General features: G+C 44.3%; 1 protein-coding gene across 3 annotated transcripts in view; it reads left to right on the forward strand.

The window, feature by feature from the left end:
- The window catches only part of LUZP1 (leucine zipper protein 1), a 67,019-nt gene that overhangs the window by 9,940 nt on the left and 34,134 nt on the right, over nt 1–22,945 (forward strand). Inside the window, exon 1 of one of the 3 annotated variants that reach the window (XM_077932071.1) lies at nt 17,355–17,494. The exons of the other annotated variants lie outside the window; for them this stretch is intronic. The gene's annotated coding sequence lies outside the window, so the exon portion shown is untranslated. Of the gene's footprint in view, nt 1–17,354; nt 17,495–22,945 lie in introns of those variants that run through there. 3 annotated transcript variants of the gene reach the window in all.

Consider the following 22,945-nt stretch of genomic DNA (forward strand, 5'->3'; position numbering starts at 1 on the left):
TTATTGTAAACACCAAATTAAACATGCATTTATGATTTCTGATAAAAATGTGATATTAACAATGTATCTCTTATGTGAATTGCATATTAGTTCTGCTTATCAAAACAATAAATAAAAAGTCTTGCCTACCCCACCCCAAAAAATGGCGACAAGAGATTCTGTTTTGGCGCCCACAACCTAGGTTGCAGGAGCCTTTGGCTCCTAGCTTTTCCGTCCCAGTTTCTAACACTGGCTCGGATGTAGTATAAGGCAGCTTCTTATGTTCCTATGGAACTGATGGCATAAAGCAGTGGTGGGTCACATCTGGCTCTCCAGTTGTTGTTGGACTGCAGCGGCTATCAGCCCTGCCCGCTATGGTCAGTGGCCAGGAGTGATGGGCGTTGCAGTCTGGCAACATCTGGGAGGCCACACATTCTTCACCACTGGTCTGAGGCCTTGGAGAGCTGCTGCCAGTTGAGTAGGCAACAGTAGATAAATGATCTGACATTGTATAAAGCAGCTTTATATGTTCTGTGTGTTCTCTGTGCCTGTTTTCTGGTAATACAAAATGAGGAATGTGCACATATTAAGCAAGGAATGAATGTGGGTCTTCTCATTTTAAGGACCACATAAACTGGTTGCTTGTTTTATCATTTTCATGCATGCACATTTCAGTTGTGAGACTGAAAGTTCTTAGGTGTTTCCCCCATTCTCATGCAACACATTCTGCCTTCAGGCTGCAAGGGATGATAGGGAAGGGTTGTAGGTCAGTGGTAGTACATGTAATTTGCATGTGAAAGGTCCCAGGTTCAAACCTCATATTTTCCAGGTAGGGTGGGAACAAATGTCCGACCCTAGAGAGCTGCTGCCAGTCCGTGTAGACAGCACTGAAGTAGATGGCACCAATAGTTTGATTTGATATAAGGCAGCCTCTTTGAAAGCAGGAACTGGTATATGAAAGGTGTGGCAAGACTTCTAAAAAAGCAGTGTTGGTCCTAATCATAAGTGTGTGTGTACCACTTGTGCTCTACTCTAGGCAACTAAATATTGGGGGCTGGCTCCCCCCCCCCCAGTGTTACCCCTGCAGCTAGTCCCTACAGGTAGTGTTTGCCAATACATAGGGGCACATTGGTTAAGGGTGGATTCCCAAAATGCGTGTATTCCTTAACTGGCCATCAACTGTCATCTTGAATTTATCTGTTCCAAAATCATATTTTTAGTTGAGCAAATACTGAAGGCCACTAGCAGTGGCTGGTAGAAGATGAAACAAAGGAACATGTTTTTGGTTTTTGTTTGAATACTTCTGTACGGAGGCAGGAACATAAGGCAGGCTCCAGATTCCTGTAGTTCTTTTCACTTTTTTATTTGCATTGATTGCTGTACGCAAGCGGGTGGCCAACGTGGTGCCCTCAAACTGTTTTGGACTACAATTTCCATCGTTCCATGGTGGCTGGGGCTGATGGGAGTTGTAGTCCAAAACATTGGATTGGGGGGGGAGAGGAGACCATGTTGGCTACCCTAGCTCCGTGCATTCAACAGGGAACTGGCAGTCACTTCATTTTGAGTCCACAGCCCCTTTCAATTGGCTTCACTTGCTGAATTGGGTCCTATACAAGCTGAGACATGGGCAAAGGGCTCTTTTAACCCCTTTGGTCCTGGTGTGGATAGTTTTGGGCAAAGGCCTCCCTTGTCCATTTAGCTGCTGCTTCCTGTGTGTGAGCAGAAGCAAATGAAAGCGATCATCTCAGATGCATGGAAAATGTAAGGGCTCAGCATCAGATGCTTTGGCTATCAGCAATTGGGCGGAGGGGGTAAAGAATATTGGCCAGCTGAGGTCCATAATGACTGAAGGCCTTTGCCCCAAAGCTGGTATAGCTATTCAGAGTGAGGATGAGGATGGGGTGTGTGTTGGGGTCTAGATGAAAAGCTTCTGAAGTGCTTAATTGAGCATCTATGTAGGGATCTTGACATTGGCTGAAAATCTGCTGAACTGGTCAGCATAAGAGAGGATGATTGAGTAACAAGATGTTTCCATAGCTATTCCGAATTTTTTCTTCTTTGAAGGTTGTAGGACAGCAACCAGTTATACCTGGGCTTTTCAAACTTTCTTGCAATAAGCCTTTCCTAAGTCAAGAAACAAAAGCTTGATCCCAACCCACCTGTGCTATGAAGATAAAGCCAACTGTTTTGCAAGGTGTGGAGGCAAGTAGATTGGTGGGAAATAGCGAAAGCAAAGGACCAGAAGAGAACAAGGGTATGCTTTAGGATTAGAGAAAGGAATGGAAATGTAATTCCTCAGTTGATCTCCACCAGACAACAGAAGTATGTAGCTGCTGGTGATAGGATGATTGGAACTGGGTGTGTATGTGTGTCCATAAGTTAACAGGCCCATTCAAGAATAACAATAATAATATCTTAACTGTAGGAATCAAGGAAAACAGAAACTGAAATTTAACAACCGTTTTTGTTGGGATAGCTGTCACATGTTTGGGAAACCTTTCCAAAGCACTTGAAGTGATCACAAGAGAGACACTTCTTATAGATACTGGACATGATCTTTATCATGGATAAGGGCAAAGCTGCACAATTATGTAGGCAAGGAAAATCCACTCATTTTGTTCTGAACTGGTAGTCGTCTTGAAATTATCTGTTCCATTCGTCCTGTTTCCAGTGCCCAGGTGTGAGTGCTGATGCTTATGTAGGGAAGCATGTAGTTTATGTAGGGGAAAATGTCACCATCTGGGCACAAGAGGAAGGTATATGGTTGTAGAAGTGTGTGTGTGTGTGTTTTTTTTAAGCTCTTGGGGGGACATTGTGAGGAGGGGGGGAATCACCCCCAAAACCCAGTGATGACTGAACATGCTTGGTAGCTATGAACCAATATCCCAGGACTGGCTTGCTGGTGGGAAAAAAATAGAAATCCAAAGGGGAGGAGGAATATCATGGAGCATTTCAGGCTGACTAGAAGAGTGAACAGGCCTTCACACTGCAACATTTTATTGCAGCTCCCTCTTTTGTTCGCTAAAGGATCATGCCTTGTCACTATGGAAAATGAAGTCCACATTTTAAAATCGAATTTGAAGAGAAGAGGAAATCTATGCCGTAGTGTGGGCAACAATGACTAAATTAATCCACCCAGCAGTTCTGAAATGGTAGTTATCTTGAAATTATCTGATTATAAAGGCTATATGAGTTACCCCTTTATTCGTTTTCTCTTCCATCAGTGATTAAATGTCAGTCGTTGAATTTTTTGGTTTGCGACATGGACGCTTTGAGATGTAGTTCTGAAGAATTGCTTAAACTTCTTGGTTTTTGGCAAGAAATCTAAGGAAATACGACTCTACTGTAATAATAGCAGGCATACATTACTTTTCTTTAATTATTTAATTAAGGCTGCAGTTTCATACTCACTTCCCTGGGACTAAGTCTCATTGATCCCAATATTTCTACAGGATTTATACCCTGCTTTGCCTAGAAAAACAATTCAAGGCTGGTAAATTAGTTGAACATCATTCCTATTGAAATAAAAAAAAAAACTTGAGTTGACTAACTTAAGCCCCATATGCACTGCACATTTAAAGCAGTATCATATCATTTTAAATAGTTATGGATGCTTCAAAATAGTTCTGGGATCTGTAGTTTGTTAAGGGTGCTGACAGTTGTTAGTCCCTTCACAGAACTACAATTCTCAGAGTGGTTTCACAGTCAATCCAATGTCCCAGGGAACTCTGGGAATTGTCGCTCTGAGGTGAATAGGGTGAATAGGGGGGGTCTCCCCACAACTCTCAGCACCGTTGGCAACCTATACTTCCCAGGATTCTTTGGGGGAGGGAAGCCTAGTTACAAAGGCTGTGAAACTGTGAGATAAAACACAACTGATAAAAGGATAACTTTGGCAGCAGCAGAAATTAAATAACTATATTAGCACCTCATCCCAACAACATAAAACCTTATCAGCTGGCTATGAAAACAGATGCCGTAGGCCAAATGCCCTTCTAAAAAGACAGGCCTTTATTGTTCAACAAAATACCCAGAAGGGATAGGGCGGCTTGCTGCAAAAGAGGACAAGGCTCTTGCGCCTTTTAAATAGGAAAGTTCAGCAAATGTAGATGTCAGTGGCGGCTGGTCCCCATTGATCCTGGTGGAGTGAAAGGTAGGCAAATTATGGTAGGGGGAACCTGGGGCTACAATAGGCAGAGCCAGCAGTAGGTGTGACCATTCCCAACCCCTTGCCATTTTTTTTCTATTGGTCCCGCTCCTCTACATTTAACAGCAGCCTGACCATGTGGAAATTAAACAAGCAAAGCTATTTGTGGTGTGGGGAAAAAACTTATGCTTAGACCCACTGTGTTCAAGAGGATTCACTCTTTAGACTAGGAGCATGGTTTCAGCAGCTTAGTTTTTGCATATCAGGCGGCTGCTGCTGCTAAACTCATAGGGCTGGTTTTTAAAAAGGCGGCAATCCCTTCTGCTCCCAGGTATTCCAGGAAAAAGCCTCAGGCCATTTGCAGGGGAAAGTAGAGTTACCAGCTTGTTTGCTTCTTCGGCTTGATGCCTCCAAGGACCACCAGTTACGAGATACTTGTGCTTCAATTCTGAGTCCCAAGAACATGTCTGAGCTTGGTCAGTAGCTTTCAGGGACGACCGACCACTTCATCAGATGTATGGAGTGTTATCCCAAGTTTCACTTAAGGCCCTGTACTCTGTATTGCTCAGAGTTCATCTGATGACATGGTTGGTAGACCATGAAAGCTTCTGCCATATGACATTTGTCAGTCGTCAGTCTGCTTGTGCCAGTGCCACATAAGGATCTTGACTTCAGGGCTGAATAATGGTGCATACCCAAAAAAAAAAAAAGTGCAAGGAAAGAGTGAAAACGTTTATTCTTTCTCCATACCACAAGTCTCTGGACTCCCACCTCTCATCCCTCTAGCTTCTATCAGTTTTGAAAGAAAGGGTTATCCCACGTTTCACATAGCCTCATACCTGGTGTTACTTAGGAATTCTATGAAACCGAAGAAATCAGTGCAGTTTTGAAATCAGTGGTTAAAAATCAGTTCAGTTTTGAAAGATTCAGTCCACCGTCTTGGTTTAGACCAGGGGTCAGCAACCTAAGGCCCATGGGCCACAAGCGGACCATGGGGATCATTTAACTGGCCCACGAGCCGCCCCCAAGCCGAGCTGCCCGCTCGGCGAGTCCACAGAGGGATCTCCGCTGGAGTGAACCTGCCCAGGAAAGGTAAACCTTGCCAACCCCTGGTTTAGACAGCATCCCGTTGTTTCCAAACATAGGAAAACCTGCTCCTTGAAGCAGGTACCAGCATGCATAATTTGGTTACAATATCTTAAGAGGTACCCAAAGACAATGGACAAAGTTCCAAAATATATAGTACACACACACACACACACACACACACACACACACACAGAGAGAGAGAGAGAGAGAGAGAGAGAGAGAGAGAGAGAGAGAGAGAGAGATTGGTAAACACTACTGAGGTTAAAGGAAAATGGACTGCAAGAGTTCTCCAGGGCATCTTTTCCAGCCATCCTTGGAGAGGTTGAACCTGAAACCTTCTGCATTCAAAGCAAATGATCTACTATTGCACTATGATCCATTTCCCAGTGACTTTTCATCTGCCCACTCCAGGGACTGAAGATTCTTAAGCGAGGGATTGGATTTGCCTAAGTAGTTGCATTAATGAGATTTGAACTGGGAACTTCAAGCATGTAGTTCATGCATTGGGTAACAAGGGATATTTGAACTTCATTGGGGGGTTTTTTTTGGAGGGGGCCTCTTCTAATTGGCTGGGCATCTTGCTCTGCCGTGACCTAAGCGGTGAACAGTCATGCAACGTGGAAATCTATTTCATTAATCTTCACATCAGGGGCAGGCAGCTTGTTCAGCGTCTTGCAAACTCATCCTGAGCTGACTTCACGTATTTAGCAATCTGCATGAATAAGAGTGGACAAGTCCAGTCTTGCTGGCTGAAGTAACAAAGGTTCCAGGTATTGTGTGTTCCAAATACTAAGAAAATAATCATCATGGTTTAACCCCACAAAATAAAATCGGTGTGGAAGAGAGGATAATGGAAAACATTGGCATGGCACCCGTACAACTAGCTACTGTGCAATGTGGATTATAGGCATCTTCACCATGGAAGAACTCAATGAAGAGTCCCGCTTGATCAGACTAAAAGATCCATCTAGCAAGAAATATTGCAAACACACAAATAAACGACAAAATTATTAGCGCTCTTTCTTTTATAGCCTGATTCCAAACATCTCTTTTTGGAAGTGTCCCACTGAGTTATTAGGAAACAATCCTAACTCCTTTCCAGACCACTTCAGGCCAGCACGGCTTGATGGAGTCATTGCTGCATCTGCACGTCTTCCATGCACAGTGGCTGGGGTGGAAGACAGTGGTGGGCAGGCAGATTATTGTGTGAGACTGAAGCTGTTGCACAATGCAATCATATGATGGGAATGGGGCTGGCTCAGCCCACCCTGATAAGCCCCATTTTAGGGGTTTTTGGAGGCACTTCTGCTTGCATGCTTGGGTGGATTGGGGAGTTCATGCCAGTGAAGTCATGCTGGCATCACTTTTCAAGTGGTGGGCAGCAGGAGGCTGACGGTGGCTTGCAGGGATGAGAGCAATCCAGGCACCCAGCCAGAAGCGGGTCTTTAGTGCTCTGTTAGTAAATATAAGAATAGCCCTGCTGGATTGGACCAATGTCCTGTCCAGAAGCCCACACCCCAGAATGGCCAACCAGGTGCCTCCAGAAAGCCCACAACTGGGACACAAGGGCAATACCAATATCCCTTCTTTTGTATGTTGTTCATCAGTATTCACCAGTATCCTGTTTTTGAACCTGAAGGAGCATCTCCACCCCCATCGTTCTGCCCGGACACTGAGGTCCAGCGCCGAGGGCCTTCTGGCGGTTCCCTCGCTGCAAGAAGCCAAGTTACAGGGAACCAGGCAGAGAGGGCCTTCTCGATAGTGGCGCCCTCCCTGTGGAATGCCCTCCCACCAGATGTCAAAGAGAAAACTACCAGACTTTTAGAAGACATCTGAAGGCAGCCCTGTTTAGGGAAGCTTTTAATGTTTAATAGACTATTGTATTTTAATATTCTGTTGGAAGCCGCCCAGAGTGGCTGAGGAAACCCAGCCAGATGGGTGGGGTATAAAAAATTTATTATTATTATTATTATTATTATTATTATTATTATTATTATTACCTGGATGTTCACAAAGGTCTTTGTGATTATAATAAGGAACGTGCTCAAATTTCATCCCTCTGCTTTTGGTAAGAATTTTTAGATGTTCTGCTAAAGGAGCTTTTAAATCAGATTGAAGAAACTCGGATGAGCTTTTAAAGTGTGTAGTTCCTAGGCCGTTTAAGGATCAGATTTTCATCACTTCATTTCTCCACCCCTCTTCCCCAGCGAAGTGGTCACAATTGTGATAGGTGTAGATAGAAGTCTCTTTCATGTACACAAACACACATGGTTGAGTTGTGTTGGGAGATGGATTTGCCTAAGGAAATGCACGTAAAAAGTCTTGTGGCACCTTGAAGACTTAACACATTTGTTGTATTTAAAGTGCCACAAGTCTCTCTTAATGTTTGCTGTAACAGACTCACCTGGCTAGACCTCTGGAATTAGTTCCTTAAGGATCTGTGGACAGATGGTGTTGGGGGTGGCAGCATTTTCTTTCCTTCAAGAAAGAAGAACTTAGCATCTTCAGTGGCACATTCTGCATTGGTGTTTCTGCCAATGAACCCTTGCATAGCGCAGAAAAGTTTTAGGGCTCACTTTCAAGCTTGTTGGCTGTTTCTGATGTTGTCGTTGAGGAACACTTGATAAAATTACCAAGAACCTTGTGGTTTAATTTAACTATGGTTTGTGGAAACAAGCCAGTTGCACATTATGTTTTCGATTAAGCAAGGTTTTTTGTGTCCTCTTAATTCCAAAAAACGGTTTTCAATCTTAACTATGGTTCGTCAAATGAAAGTCTCAGGCTCTAATGCATGGCTTTGTTGCACCGCACAGCACTGAAAGGTCCTGGGCAGATGCCCCTTTCACCAGTTAAACCCAGCTGTATCTCGGATCCAGAGGCTGTGTGGCCTGGCGTCTTCTAGCAACACTTAGAACCATAAGCAGCTGCCTTATACCAGGTCAGATTATTTGTCCATATTGGCCAGTATTATCTGACTGGCAGTGGCTCTCCAAGTTCCGAGGCAAAAAGAGGTCTTCCACATCATCGATCCTTTTGACCGTGGAAGCAAAGGACCAAATCTAGGACCTTCTGTATGCAAAGCATGCTTTTTACCACTGAGTTGTGGCCTTGTGGCCAGGAAAGCAAAATTCCATGAGCTGCAGGCTTGCAGCACCCTATTCTTAGGCTGGGGGCTGTTGTGACTGGTTCAACCAGTTGCAAAACTTCTCAGCCAGGAATGGGGAAGTGTTGGTGGTGGTTCTGTGACTCCACTCTCTCTAGCTCCCAGGCATGCTTGGGATTTTTCCAGGGCTTGGCTGCCTGCAGTGATGGGAAGGTGGAAGGGCAGATCAGCCCAATGTGTAAGAGAAAAGATCTGGTTGGTGCCTCACAGCTGGGATCTTAAGCACACTCACTTGGAAGTCAGTCTTACCGGAACAATTGTATGGGGCTGTCTTTGCCAACAGAATAATTGAGAGTTTAGAGAGTTATTAAATTACATACCTAGAGCTTCCATCTTGATTAATGGGGTATGTCCACAGGCTGTAGACACATTGCATTACTTGCATAATCTTATTCTGGAATATTTTTGAATGTCGAAAACATTGGGTTGCATTCAGCTAAGGCCTACTCAGCGTAGGCCCGTAGAGATTAATGAACCTAAATTAGTCATGTCTATTAATTTCATTAGCGGGGACGCGGGTGGCACTGTGGTCTAAACCACTGAGCCTAGGGCTTGCCAATAGGAAGGTCGGTGGTTTGAATCCCGTGACAGGGTGAGCTCCCTTTTCTCATTCCCAGCTCCTGCCAACCTAGTAGTTTGAAAGCACATCAAAGTGCAAGTAGATAAATAGGTACCACTCCGGCAAGAAGGTAAACGGGAAGGGAAGGTAAATGGTGTTTCCGTGCGCTGCTCTGGTTCGCCAGAAGTGGCTTAGTCATGCTGGCCACATGACCCGGAAGCTGTACGCCGGCTCCCTCGGCCAATAAAGCGAGATGAGCACCGCCACCCCAGAGTCAGCCACGACTGGACCTAATGGTCAGGGGTCCCTTTAACTTTACCTTTAACAACTTGCAGCATCCTGAAACTACAGTTCCCAGGATTCTCTGGGTGATGCCATGACTGTTAAGGTAGTATAATAATGCTTTAAATGGATGGTGGAAATGTGGCCCTGGTCTCTGGGACCCTCACCATCTTTGTTGCCTTCCATGATTCCCTCCTCCTCTGCAGTTTCTTGTTGAGTCCATTTACCATTAGTCCTCAAAAGTGCATGACCTTATATTTTGCTTTTCGTTCTGTTCTTGCTCCATTCATGAGGTCACCTAACTTGTTGTGTAGGAAGCTTCCTGATCTCTTTCTGTGACAAGACCGCCTACAAACTTGGTGTCACCAGCAGATTTCAGCAAGCTACTGTTTCCCATTAATAAAATGCAAGGTTAAAATAGGTCCCATCACTGAGAACTGAAGAACCTCCCCCAGTTTCCCCAAAACAGCTCTAGTTCTGCAATTCATCCAGGAATAGTTGGGCTGTGCTATTGCTAGCAACATTTATTTTTCTGAGTGTAAAGCCATTGAAAGCCAGAAAAGCATCATTATTATTTTTGCTTCACAGAGATATTTTTCTACCTCAAATTCTGAGCCTGGAGGTCTCCAGCAAGACCCCAAATCTTGCCTCACCAGAGCCAATCCTGTCATTTTTTATACATGGCCAGTGTTGCTTTTCCACCTGGAGCTGTAGCTTTCCAGGATCTCAGGCAGACATGTATGAAACATGCTTTTTTAAAAAGCATTCAAAGAGCAAAAGCCACTCCGCCCCCCACCCAAAAAACCCCCCAGCCAAATGAGGACAAAGAATTCAAAGTGCCTCCAGAAGGCAAAGGATGTTGTGTTTCGGGACTTAACCCCTGTTTCCACCAAGGTAAAGTGCTCAGGCTGAGCAAGCAGCAATTGGGGTTTTCTCTGTATTGACATTTACTGCAATTTAGCACTAAAGAGCTGGTTTTCCCTAGGAAAGGAGCAGAGCAAGAGGGAAACTGCTTGGACCTGTGCTTTCCAGGCACGGGACAAGCGGAAGTGCTGACCAGCCCTCAGTTGAAAAACTACCTGGATAGAGGTGGGTGAACAGTGAGTTGAAAGCTTGAGCCCCTTTTGTATCCCAGAGGAAGGCATTCCTGACTGGCTGGCCCTCTGAACAGAAGCATTCCTGATATTGGGTGAGGACACCTTTATCTGCATAATCCTCCATGAATTCACATGATGTGGTCCATCCCCCACCCGGAGTTTGTCTTCTGCCTGGGCTCTAAATCCTTCAAGAGTCATTACAGTCCCTCTTTTTTTTTTTAACTCTTTGAGATGTATTTTTTGCAGGTCTGCAAAGAGGTAATCACAGCTAATGCTCTCTTGTGATGGCTCTTATGTCTCCAACATGCACTCTGTGCAAATGGCACAGAACCATGCTCTTGCATGACTTTTCATTTGTTCCAGGGAGCCTAGCTTAGGAGACTTTGTGGGCTCCCTGTTTCCTAATGCATTTCATCTCTACAGCACCCTCGTTCTGCAACACTTGATCTCCCCCTTTTCGCTTTTATTTCTTTTCAATCCTGTCTGAAGTAATGTGGGTAACATAATACTTCTGGTATTCGTTGCATAAGAGCGAAGATTGTATATAACTGAATGCGTCTCGGGGAAAATGCAAAGCAGAAACTACAGAGTAGTTACACTATAAATGTGCTTCACTGGTGCAAGGATTTTGCTTTAAAATCTACCGTTTAGTTGTGGGGAGGTGGCCAGATGTGTTTAGAATGGTAATATTGGTATGTAATGCAGGGTTTCATGTTCTTACAACAAGTAGGCTGCTATTACTACCATCCACATACAGTGGATGGACGCGGGTGGTGCTGTGGGTTAAACCACAGAGCCTAGGACTTGCCGATCAGAAGGTCGGCGGTTCGAATCCCCGCAACGGGGTGAGCTCCCGTTGCTCGGTCCCTGCTCCTGCCAACCTAGCAGTTCAAAAAAGCACATCAAAGTGCAAGTAGATAAGTAGGTACCGCTCTGGCGGGAAGGTAAACGGCGTTTCCGTGCGCTGCTCTGGTTTGCCAGAAGCGGCTTAGTCATGCTGGCCACATGACCCGGAAGCTGTACACCGGCTCCCTCGGCCAATAAAGCAAGATGAGCACTGCAACCCCAGAGTTGGCCACGACTGGACCTAATGGTCAGGGGTCCCTTTATCTTTACCTTACATACAGTGGTACCTCCGGAACGGATCCCGTCCATAACATGAAATGCCCACAACTCGAAGTGCCGCATCTGCGCAGGCGTGTAGTGCAATTTGGCACTTCTGCACATGTGCGTGTGGCGAAACCCGGATGCAACATGACGGATGACTGTACTGCAGGCTAGGGTAGGGGCAGATTAGCTTGCTGAAGGCCACTCGGTCAGTGATTTGAGCAGACATTAGATCCTTCATAGTTTATACCTTGGCATCTCCTGGTAGGGTTGGTTGGGTGACATTCCTGTCTAATATCCCGGAGAGCAACTGCCAGTCATTGTAGAAAATACTCAGCTAGATGGACCGATGGTCTGACTCAGTGTAAGGCAGCTTCCTGTGTTCCTAAATACTTTCTTGATTAATGGGGCAGAAAGTGGGCTAAAAATATACCACATTTACTCGAATCGAATGCTCACTTTTTTTTGGCCAAATCAGGTTGCAAAAATTAAGGTGCACATTAGATTTGATGGCACATTTACATTTGCCAGCAAATACTTCCTTTTCGTTTCGAGGTTCTGAAAATTGAGGTGCACATTAGGCTCGAGTAATTACGGTAGTAAATCAAATAGTTTATTTTTTTAAAAGTGTATTTCACAAAACGCATTTGGGCCTGGACTCATCCACTCAGAATCATCTACAAGCTGCCTTGGAATCTTCTGTCGAAAGAAATGTTTTAGAGAAAAACAGAATGTACACCAAGACATCAGTACTGGGGAGGAGCCATAATTTGTAAGAACACAAGATCAGACAATGAACCATCCAGTTTAGTAACCTTTTCTTCACAGTGCTCAACTTAGTCTTTCCCCCTAGAAACTGAAAATCAGATGTTTTTGTGGAGATGCGGATGTATTTGAAATTTCAGGAGATGGAGTGGTGAGATTTCTATATGGCACTATAGTATAATATAATAATTTTGGGAGATTCACAATCACAACTATTTACCGGTAATTAGATTTACCTACACTTCCAGTAAAGTGAGCTATGCTTATACCCTCCTTGTACTTCTGCAGAGCTCTGTTGGTGCAATCATTGACTGCATTGTGTTTATTTCCGGTCACTTCTTGTGTTCAGTCCTCATTCGCATGATCAGGCAGAAGTCAGCTTCATTCAGAACAGCAAATTCTATTCAGTGGAGTGAAAGAGCACTTAACTGCTGTTGCATATGGAAGTTGCTAGAGTTGAATTCGTACTTTTGTTTATTCTAGGAAACCAAACTTGACACCACAATCGAATAAAAATTATTATTATTAACTTGGAAGTGAGAATGCTGCATCGGATGAATTTTATAGGGCTGGCATGCAAGTGTTCAGAGAATTTAGTGGGGGTTGTGGGACATTAAGCCAACTGACCTATCCCATTGTTGGTCCCCTAGTAACTCAAAGCTTAGCCACCACACTTTCCATGCTGAATATCCCAGGCTCAGCCGCTGGCATCTCTAGCTATAAGAGGATCAGGTGAAAGAGTTTCTGCCTGTCAGAAAAGTGAATGCTGAGCTAGACAGGCCAGATAATCTGATTCGGAAGAATGCAGGGAGTGGAATGGGGTCCAACTGGTAGGCCACTCCCACAGGCCACGTTTGACCATTGGGTAGGGTTACGCACCTGTCAGTCACATGATGTCACAATGACATCAAGCAACCCATATTCCTTTGCAGATGATCAGCAGTGCCTGCCAATCTGTTCTTGGGGGAGCTGCATATTTCTCTGCCCCCCCCCAACTTGCCATTATAAATGTCATCAGGCATAGGAACCTGTAAGCCAAGTGGGGAGGCCAGTTGGGCCAGAGGTTCCTTATCACTGGATATAGGCACCTGAATATGTCTACCTTTCGCTTTCTTCATTCATGTGTGCAGTAAAGGATGGGCTGGACCAGTTATGTGGAAGGCGTAACATACCTTGTGTGCACCAGTTGTTAATCGCAGGGCAACACCAGGTAGCTTACATGTGATCTGAGCCTAGTCAGGAATTTCCACAAGCCGAGAAATCTCTGTGCTAAATTAAATAAAGGGATACTCCGTTTTGTCTCCACAAGATTTTCTCTCCTGTGAGGGAAATGAGGCGGAGATAGTGACTGCCACAATATCAGCTGCTGAACTTTTTTTAAAAAATCTTTAATTAAAGAGAACCATCAAACAAATATAAAGCAGATCAGAAACATCAGAAACAAAAGCAGTTATCGTAGCAACAGTTAAAATACTAAAAGCAGCAGGTATCAGTTAAAATCCTGGTTAAAATATGTATATGTATATATATGTATGTCTAAAACATGGCTCTCTGGGCAACCCAGTCAGGTGGCGGCATATAAATAATAGTAATTATTATTTGGAAAACCTACAGAGTGGCAGGGATATATATAGAAGTCTGGTGCCAGACTTAACAAACGGGTTCCTTTTTAAAAAATTAAAAGAAAAACAAGATAACATTTTCAGTTGAATATATCCCCTCCACAGACACCTCTGTGATGATGATGGCATTAAAATATCCTGTTATTCTTCAATAAAATTTTATGATTTGCGATATCTTTATTGTCATTGTCCCATACAGAACAATGAAATTAAAAAATCTACATAAGACATTCAAAAACACCTAAAAACTCTGAAAGGGGAGACCAAATATGAACTTCATGGTTGAGTGGGGATTTGATTCTGGATCTCCCTGTTCCTAGTTCAAAACAATAAACCCTATATCGCCTTGGTGGTTCATAAACCACTGTATGCTTGTGCCATCCATTATATAGAGTGTCTTGTGCTATCCATTATATAGAGTGTCTTTGTCATTATATAGAGAAGTCTTTGTCTTCTTGTGCACAAACATATGTGCACAAACATATCCCATCTTCTTTTTGCTGTTGACTGCAGTTTAGGAGAAAGCAACAGAGTGCCCTGGTTCTTCCACAAAGGTCCCACCATAATCATTTGGCCTTTGTGTCATCCATGTTGCACTATGATGTCATTTCACCAGGTAAATTTGCTGCTTCTTGGAAGTTGGATGGAGGATTATGAGTCTGTGCGCTTTGTGGTGTAATATATCTCAATGGATTTTAATAGGCTGTATCAGGCTTATGCTGTAATGTAATCTGACACTAAATAAATCTTTTAAAGTTGAGTTTTAATTATCTGCTTGGAGTTTCACCCCAGTTCCCCCCCCCCCCCAGCAGAAAACAAAAATGCATTTATAACAGCCTTGCAAGCATGGTGGATCCATGTGAGCATTTGCTCTTAATTAGGCTTCTGCAACACAACAGCTGGTGAAGATTTGAGGCATTTGCTTGGCTGAATGGAGGTTCCTGCAAAAATCAGAGGAAGGACGCAAGCATGGATTGTCCCAGCGACAATGTGCAGTTTTAGGAGCATGTAACCCACACGTTTCAGCTCAGCCCAAAATGTGAGCAGTGGTGCAGACACAGCTGGATCAGAGAGCATTCAGAGGTGGCGAGCTTCATGATTCAGTGGCTGAACTTGTTACTCATGGTGCTGTTGTAGGTTTACCCCATTAGATGGGGACTTCCTAGGTTTCACAGTAGGAAGTATACAACGATATAACAAAATAGAAGTGCGTTGGCTACCCTTGTTTTACCCCAGCTCTCCAGTTAGTGGCTCTCCAGGGTTTCAGACAGTATTTCCCAGCCCAGGCTGAGGATGCCAGATGACGCTTTGCATGCAAAACGTGTCTGCTGCCACTGAGCTGTGGCCATTCCTGAAGGCAAGGCAGTGGCACAGTTCACGTGCCATAGGAAACCATAGCAAACCGTTTTCCACCAGGCTGGAGTTCACACCTCCGTCAAACCCACAATCCCCAACTTAGCGTTAAGTCCGAATTGAAGTGTGTGGTTTGTTTAGCTCAAACCGCTGTTGGCAAGCCAAGAGTAAACCTTGGCTTAACATTGTGGTTTGTTTGGAGTGAAATAAACAATGATCCCCATTTTGGGCATAACTGAGTCAGGAATAGTAGCTTGTTGCTTGCGCTGGGGGAAGAGTGACAGATTTGTCCATCTAGCCATATGTTGTGTACTCTGGAAGGCAGAAAGCGTGTAGCGTCTCAGTGGTTTTCTGTGCATAATAAACTCCTTGCAAAGAGAAAACTAGGATGTCAGGGAGGAAGGTTATTTCCCAGGCTTTTCCCCACTGTGCTGGTTTTTTTTTATTTGTGTGCCTGTGTGTGTAGTATTAAAAATGCTTTCTTCCACTTGTAGCAGCCCATTGTGTAGGGATGGGAGAGACATTTGGTTCAGTTTGCATTTAAAGTTGAACTTACCTAATTTGCACTCTCCGAAAAAATACGCAAACCAAAATGCAGCCACGCTTCAAAATTCACACTTCTCTGACTTTTGCACAGCACAGTTCTCCATCCAAGTAATGTAAACAAAAATTCACATTCTGGGGAGTGTGTATATGAATGAAGATAGCATACAAAAGCATTATTACAAAATCGCCTTGCAAAAGTGTGTATATTAGGCAAAGTAGCATTCCGAAAGTAAAAGTTTTTATTAAAATGCAGGTGAATTGCCATGATGCCTTTTTAAAAAAAAAAAAATAATAAAAAACACACCACTGCAAACTGATCTGGAAATGTGGAGATCGGAATCTAAGAATGGAGAAATGAGAAACTGAGAGAAGCCAAAATCGTTAGATTTGCCTGTCCCTCCCTTTCTGTCGCCTTATCCTCACTTCACTCTTCTGCATTTGTGCGCCAGTCCTGAGTTTGAGCTCAGTGGGTCTTTCCCAGGAGGAACTGGAGAGAGCCAAAGCAACTTGTCTCCTGCAGAACTGCAGTGCCCTGTTTTTAATTCAGTGTATAGTGCAGTGCATGCAATATACAGTTCACGACATGCCTGCCATACTCTAGGTCAGTGCATCATTTATGGGGGAAAGGGTGGTGCTTAGTGAAATCTACAAGCCCCATGCTCTTGACCCTCCGTGGTCCCTCCATTTTTTAAAGCCAAATCTTAGCCTTCCTGTAACCTTCCAAGAACATCAGCTGAGAGGGTATTTCCCCTCTGGTTCTACTCCTCCCCACCCAGTAATTTGGGTACCATTCTTGGCCCCTTGCTTTTGCTCTTCTGCCTGCCCGCTACCAGGTTGTTGTTGTTCAACTTGCTAGTTTGATTGGCATGAAAATCGGGAGTGGGTTGAAACACACCCAGAATATGACGTGGGTGCATGCTTCAGCCCTAGTTAAGCACTTTGAAGTCGTGCTGAAGAAGCAGCGTGTGTCTTTTATAGCTTTCCCATTGAAATCAAGGGGAATTCAAACTGGTTGGATTGTGATACCTCTACCCCCCCCATTCCTCCCCCCCATTTTTTTTGCATTATTCAGAACAAGCTTAAAGTTCAGCACACACAGACAAGTGAGACTTTGGGTGGGGGAGAGAATGCACCAGCCTTTGCCATTCAGTTGGGGAAGGGGGCAGCTAATTTTTTTTAAGCAGCATCAAGCCTTGCCTGCTTGACCTCTGCAGAGAACAGGATGTTCCCTGCGTTTGTCTCAAGGGAGTGACACAGGAATGTTATGACTCATTTAGACCTACAGATGGTCCTATCCTAGATGTTTGGGGATGGAGTGATAATAATTCGCTTTCAGAGTAACCCTGTGAGGTAGGCCACCTTCCACTCTCTTTTGCAGATTAGGAAAGCTGAGCCATTCACACCTACAGTGGTACCTCAGGTTACATATGCTTCAGGTTACAGACTCCGCTAACCCAGAAATAATGCTTCAGGTTTAGAACTTTGCTTCAGAATGAGAACAGAAATCATGCTCCAGCGTCAGAGCAGCAGCAGGAGGCCCCATTAGCTAAAGTGGTGCTTCAGCTTAAGAACAGTTTCAGGTTAAGTACAGACCTCTGGAACGAATTAAGTACTTAACCCGAGGTACCACTGTACAACACTCGGTGGAACAAGCTTTTTTTGCTGATCACACAGCCCCTTTGTGCAAGCCAGCCACTAAACAGGGATGTCTCCCATTAACTATGGTTTCCTGTTTCATATGAGCTGGGAAACTATGGTTACTCCACTTCCAAACAAGCCAGAATAGTAAGACCATGGTTTTTAAGTTGATTTAGTAAATTGGTTTATTCCAGTAATAAGCTGGGAAATTATAGTGAATGGAAGACACACATGCAAAGGGAGGATGGGACGGGTTGTGTGTGTTTGTGGCTAGAAAACTCATGTGTTTGTCTGAATGTGGTCAGTAACTGTCACATTGTGGGATGACTTGCATTTGTGAGATACAGATAAGACGCTGCAGACAGAGAGGCCTTCCTGTCCCCATCCCACATACATACGTACATACTCATGCAGTATTTTGTAAAAAAAGGGGGAGTTTCGTGTATTGAGCTGTGAGTCGCATCATTTGATCAGTTCATGGATGGCTCTTTTGCCCAATAAATCCAGTTTGAAGTCCAAATTGCAACAAACAGGATCTCAGCAGATGGGGAATACATAGGAACACAAGGAACATAGGAAGCTTATCCACCTACCTCAGGATTGTCTGCCCTGACTGGCAGCAGCGGTCCAAGGTTTCAGGCAGGGGACATTCACAGTCCTACCTGGGGATACCTGGGGTTGAAGCTTGCACCCTTCTGCATGGAAAGCCACTGAACTGCATCCCTTGAACTGGTCTAGTTTGGGAAGCAGCAAGCAAAGGCAAATGGGAAGGAAGGGTGAGGTTGTCAGTGCCTTTGCTTGGAAAGGGTGTGTTTCTTTGGGAGTCAGGTGTGTATGTGTGTGTGTGTGTGTGTGTGTGTGTGTATATATATCTCCCCACATGGGGATGCTTTTTGGTATGATATGGATAAACATACCACCAGAATGGAAAATGCAGGGGGAAAGAAATCCATTCTGGTGCAAGGTTTATTCACATCATTCCAGGAAGCACCAGGAGAAAAATTGTTATTTTGGGGCTGATGTGTTTTATCTTGAGGATGTGTCTATAGCCTACAATCTTAAACTGCTTTGAAACCCATCTCGCTGCCTGTGGTTTCTTTGACCCTAGTAATTATAGCCTTGAATAGGTGCTAAGATTTCTTTAAAAGACTTCACGGGAACTTGACATTCCCAGGGTTCCAGCGTTGAGAATCCGAAACACTCTGCATCTGCACCTTACATTTAAAGGAGTGTTTCACCACTTTTAACAGTCATGGCTTCTCCCCAAATATCACAGGAACGGTAGTTTGTAAAGGGTTTTGAGACATGTTAGGAGAGCCCTATTCCCATCACAAAGCGCTACAATTCCCAGAGTTCCCTGAGAAGAGGGATTGGTTCTTAAATGACTCTGAGAATTATAGCTCAGTGATGGGAATAGGGGAGTTCCTGACAACTCTCAGCACCCTTAACAAACAGTTCCCAGGACTTTTTTTGGGATGCCAGGACTGTTAAGGTGACGTTATACCTACTGCTTTAACTGTTAGGAGCAAATAGGGCCATAGTTCAACCAATTCAATACTGGATTAACGTGTGTAGGTAGTGTCTAAACCAGTCCTTTGCATCCAGAATTTTATGTTTACTTTATTGTTCTGCCTTTATAAATGACATTTTTTCTCTCCCAACCTACCTACCATGAACTTAAAACCACTTTTTTCCTCACAACAACCCTTTGAGGTAGATTAGGCTGCTCAACTAAGGTCACCCAGAGTGATTTTTGTAGGAATTTCAACCCAGAACTCCTTGGTCATAGACCAACACTCTAGTCAGGCCAACCGGGAAGGGGGGCGGGATATGTGACCCTCCAGATCTTGTTGGACTCCAGTTCCCATCAGCCCCAGCTGGCATGGCCAATGATCAGGGATGATGGGAGTTGGAATCCAGCAACATCTGGAGAGCCCTTCCCTGCTTTAGATGGCAGCACAGTTCACCAGTGGCAATTCTTTCACCTTAAGTTAAAAGTGGGAACTATTTTTTATTTCAGTTATTTGTGTACGGATAGCTTTAAAAACATGTTACTGCAGTGTTTTCATTCCTCCACAATTAGTCTCAGTCAGTTAGGCTAAGAGGGTGGTACTGATCCACGGTCACCCCAGCGAGCTTCATGGCTGAGTTGGAATTTGAACCCAAGACTCCCTCATCTGACACAGACACAGCCACTACACCTCACTGTAGAAGGCAAACTTTCCTATGCAGTGGTACCTTGGGTTACAGACGCTTCAGGTTACAGATGCTTTAGGTTACAGACTCCACTAACACAGAAATAGTACCTTGGGTTAAGAACTTTGCTTCAGGATGAGAACAGAAATCGTGCTCAGGCGGCACGGCAGCAGCAGGAGGCCCCATTAGCTAAAGTGGTGCTTCAGGTTAAGAACAGTTTCAGATTAAGAACGGACCTCCGGAATGAATTAAGTACTTAACCCGAGGTACCACTGTAAATGTCAGCAGATATAAAGGCAAAGTTCCTCCCAAGCTGGCTGTGCAAGTACAGCTGTCTCCTAGCAGGCTGTAGCTGTACTGCATTCAGCAGCACAGTTTAGCATTCTGGGTAGCTGGTTTTGCTGCAGTGCCGCGAGTTTGTTGTGTCCTACACCAGGGTCTGCCCTTGTTGTTTTGTTGTTGTTGTTTATTTTCCTTTTAGTCATCAGTAGTATTAAAAGCTTTTAATTCACTCCTGTCTTCCAAAAGCCAAGGGATGCCTGCTGCGTATGTGTGATTTGCTGGGGTGGGGGAACGGGGGAGAGAGGGAGGGAGAAAGACTTTCTCAGCAGAGGTGATTGCAGACACTGGGAATGCAAGCAAGTCACCTGATTCCATTGCAGTACTTTTCAGCTGCTCGCTGATGTCTTGCCAGCCCATCCCCTTTCTCATGGAAGTGTGCAAAGCAACCTGGAAGGTGTGTGTGTGTTTGTGCACGCGCATAGCTGATGAATTTTCTTTGTGAACTTGTTGTTACATGTGGTAATCCTTAGCAAAACATACCAGAGGAGAAAGGAGAGCTGGAAAGTCGGTGATCTTTCATTGTTGCCTTTCCTCCACCTCCTGGCAGGAAAAAAAATCATTCTGCTTTGGTTTGTGAAAGTATTCTGTTCATTCACTTTCAAGGTATTCCTTAGTATGGGCCAAATAATTCCCACCCCCGTGCACACACTTCTCAACCGCAGACGCCATTGAACATGCAAGCATTTTGTCTTAACTTTTAGCCGACTCTGGCAGCTCATGGGATGACAGCACAAAGAGAACCTGGCTGCTCTTTTTCATGCCCTGGTAACCTCAAGGCTGGGCTACTGCAATGTATTGTGCATGGGGCCAGCCACCTTTGATGACTTCCCAGAAGGTAAAGGTAAAGGCACCCCTGACCATTAGGTCCAGTTGTGACCGACTGTGGGGTTGCGGCGCTCATCTCGCTTTATTGGCCGAGGGAGCCGGCGTACAGCTTCCGGGTCATGTGGCCAGCATGACTAAGTCACTTCTGGCAAGCCAGAGCAGCGCACGGAAACACCGTTTACCTTCCCGCCAGAGCGGTACCTGTTTATCTACTTGCACTTTGACGTGCTTTCGAACTGCTAGGTTGGCAGGAGCTGGGACCGAGCAACGGGAGCTCACCCCGTTGCGGGGATTTGAACCCCGACCTTCTGAACAGCAAGTCCTAGGCTGTGTGGTTTAACCCACAGCGAAACCTGTTAGTAAAAAATGCAACTACTATGCTATTTACAGGGAGCAGTTTATCTTACCAGGTCTTAAGCAACTATACGGGCTACTTACTGTTCTGATCATAATTCAAAATGCTGGTGCTTAAAAAGCCTTAAGTGGCTTGCCGAGCCTGGGTGTCTAAGGAGTTGCCTTCTATTGCTACACAGTTCTGCCCAAGCACTACTTTATCATCTGAGGTTCTCTTCCAGAACCCACCACCTCCTAAAATTAGATGAGTTGGGGCCAGAGATGGCCTTCTGTGACATGGCACCCGTTTTATGTAATGCCTTCTGTCGGGAGGTTTGCCTTACTTGGTTCCAATCACGATATCTTTCTAGCACCAGGCAAAGACGCATTTTATTTCCCCAGGCATTGCAGCATGAGCTGCTGGCTGGTAGTCTAATCTGCTTTGCTGAATTTTAGTTGCTATTCTGTTTTGTATTTGGCACTAACTATTGCAGACTGCCCTGACGTTTCTGGTTGGAGGTGTCCTTAGCATCTTTTGAACAAAGCAAAGCTTAAATTTTGGACAAATTCTGGCCACAGTAAGTTTTCTTGAAATGCGCAAATAGCCCATACAAATGGCAACCCACCATTTAGGATTCCAGGCAGTGTCCTGATCTATTGGTTGCCTGGCTTTCCTGCCTTGTTCAGCCAGACCTGACTTTTGGGTGGCATCACTTGTGCATGAAACCAGGAACGGGAGAGTGCCTTCCGCCCACCCCTATATTGGCGTAATAACCACAGCTTGAGTTGTTGGTAATTAAGGACTGATTCATACATAAGTGTACATCAGTTAATGGCTCATCCACTTGATGACTCGCAGCCACGGATGTGAACCACCCCCGTTGAAAAGCATTGTGCTCGAAGTCAAGTTGTGCTTAATCTAGAATGGCTATTGCGCACATAAACATCATCACTTGACCTTGTGCACAAGTAAATTGTCCCTCCCCCCCCCCCACTAAATAAATTGCCGGTTTTTGTTAAAATTGGTGGATTTGAGAGAAAGGCTTCAGCTTTATCTTACAAGACCATCATCTACATACTGGATGTGACTGGTTAGGATTAAGTCGTGTGTATAAATAAATCTAATCATGCTAGTAGACTTGCTTAAAAATTATGTAGTAAGGCTCTACTGATTGGAATATGTGTGACTGCCAGATAGTGTTTATTTACTTTCTAGACTGATGTTCTGACTTAATTCTTAGCTTGCTCTGTATTTTGTTTCAATATTTTGATTCTGGATTTTTATTGACATCATGTATTTTCATTTTATTTGTATTCTAGTCTTGATTTTCCATTTTTGTTACTTTGCGAGCCACTCAGAGACTTAAAAAAAATATTATACAGTCTGTAAATTGTATGGCTGGATGAATGAATGAATGAATGAATGAATGAATGAATGAATAATATGCTGTCTTTCTGCCACAGAAATCAAGGCATTGTACAATATAAAATGATGTCTTTACAATCCAAGGGACATAACATGAATGGGAAAAGGACTTGGAAGGGAAGAGGCAAAATAAGCAAATGTAGGTTCCCAAAACATTCATCCTGCTATATAATGAAGTGACAGGACAACCTGTGGAATGGCTGCTGATGAAGGCAGTTCTGGGAGGGGAGGAGACAAATGTCACCTAGACCCAGGAAGGCTTGGGCAGAGGGCCCCAGTATCTCACATGGTCGAAGATGAAGGCAAGTTCTGGGAGGGGAGGAGCTACCTGTCCCTCTGATTTTTTGGGGGAACCCCTGATGCCATCAGGTGGGCCTGAGAAGGAAATCAGAGATTAATCATTTCATCTGGATGAGAATAGCAGGCATCTGACAGATATGAAATAAAGCTGAAACCAAACTCTTCCGTCCCACTGA

Source organism: Podarcis muralis, chromosome 7 (genome assembly GCF_964188315.1).
Source record: "Podarcis muralis chromosome 7, rPodMur119.hap1.1, whole genome shotgun sequence".
NCBI classification, from domain to species: Eukaryota; Metazoa; Chordata; class Lepidosauria; order Squamata; family Lacertidae; genus Podarcis; species Podarcis muralis.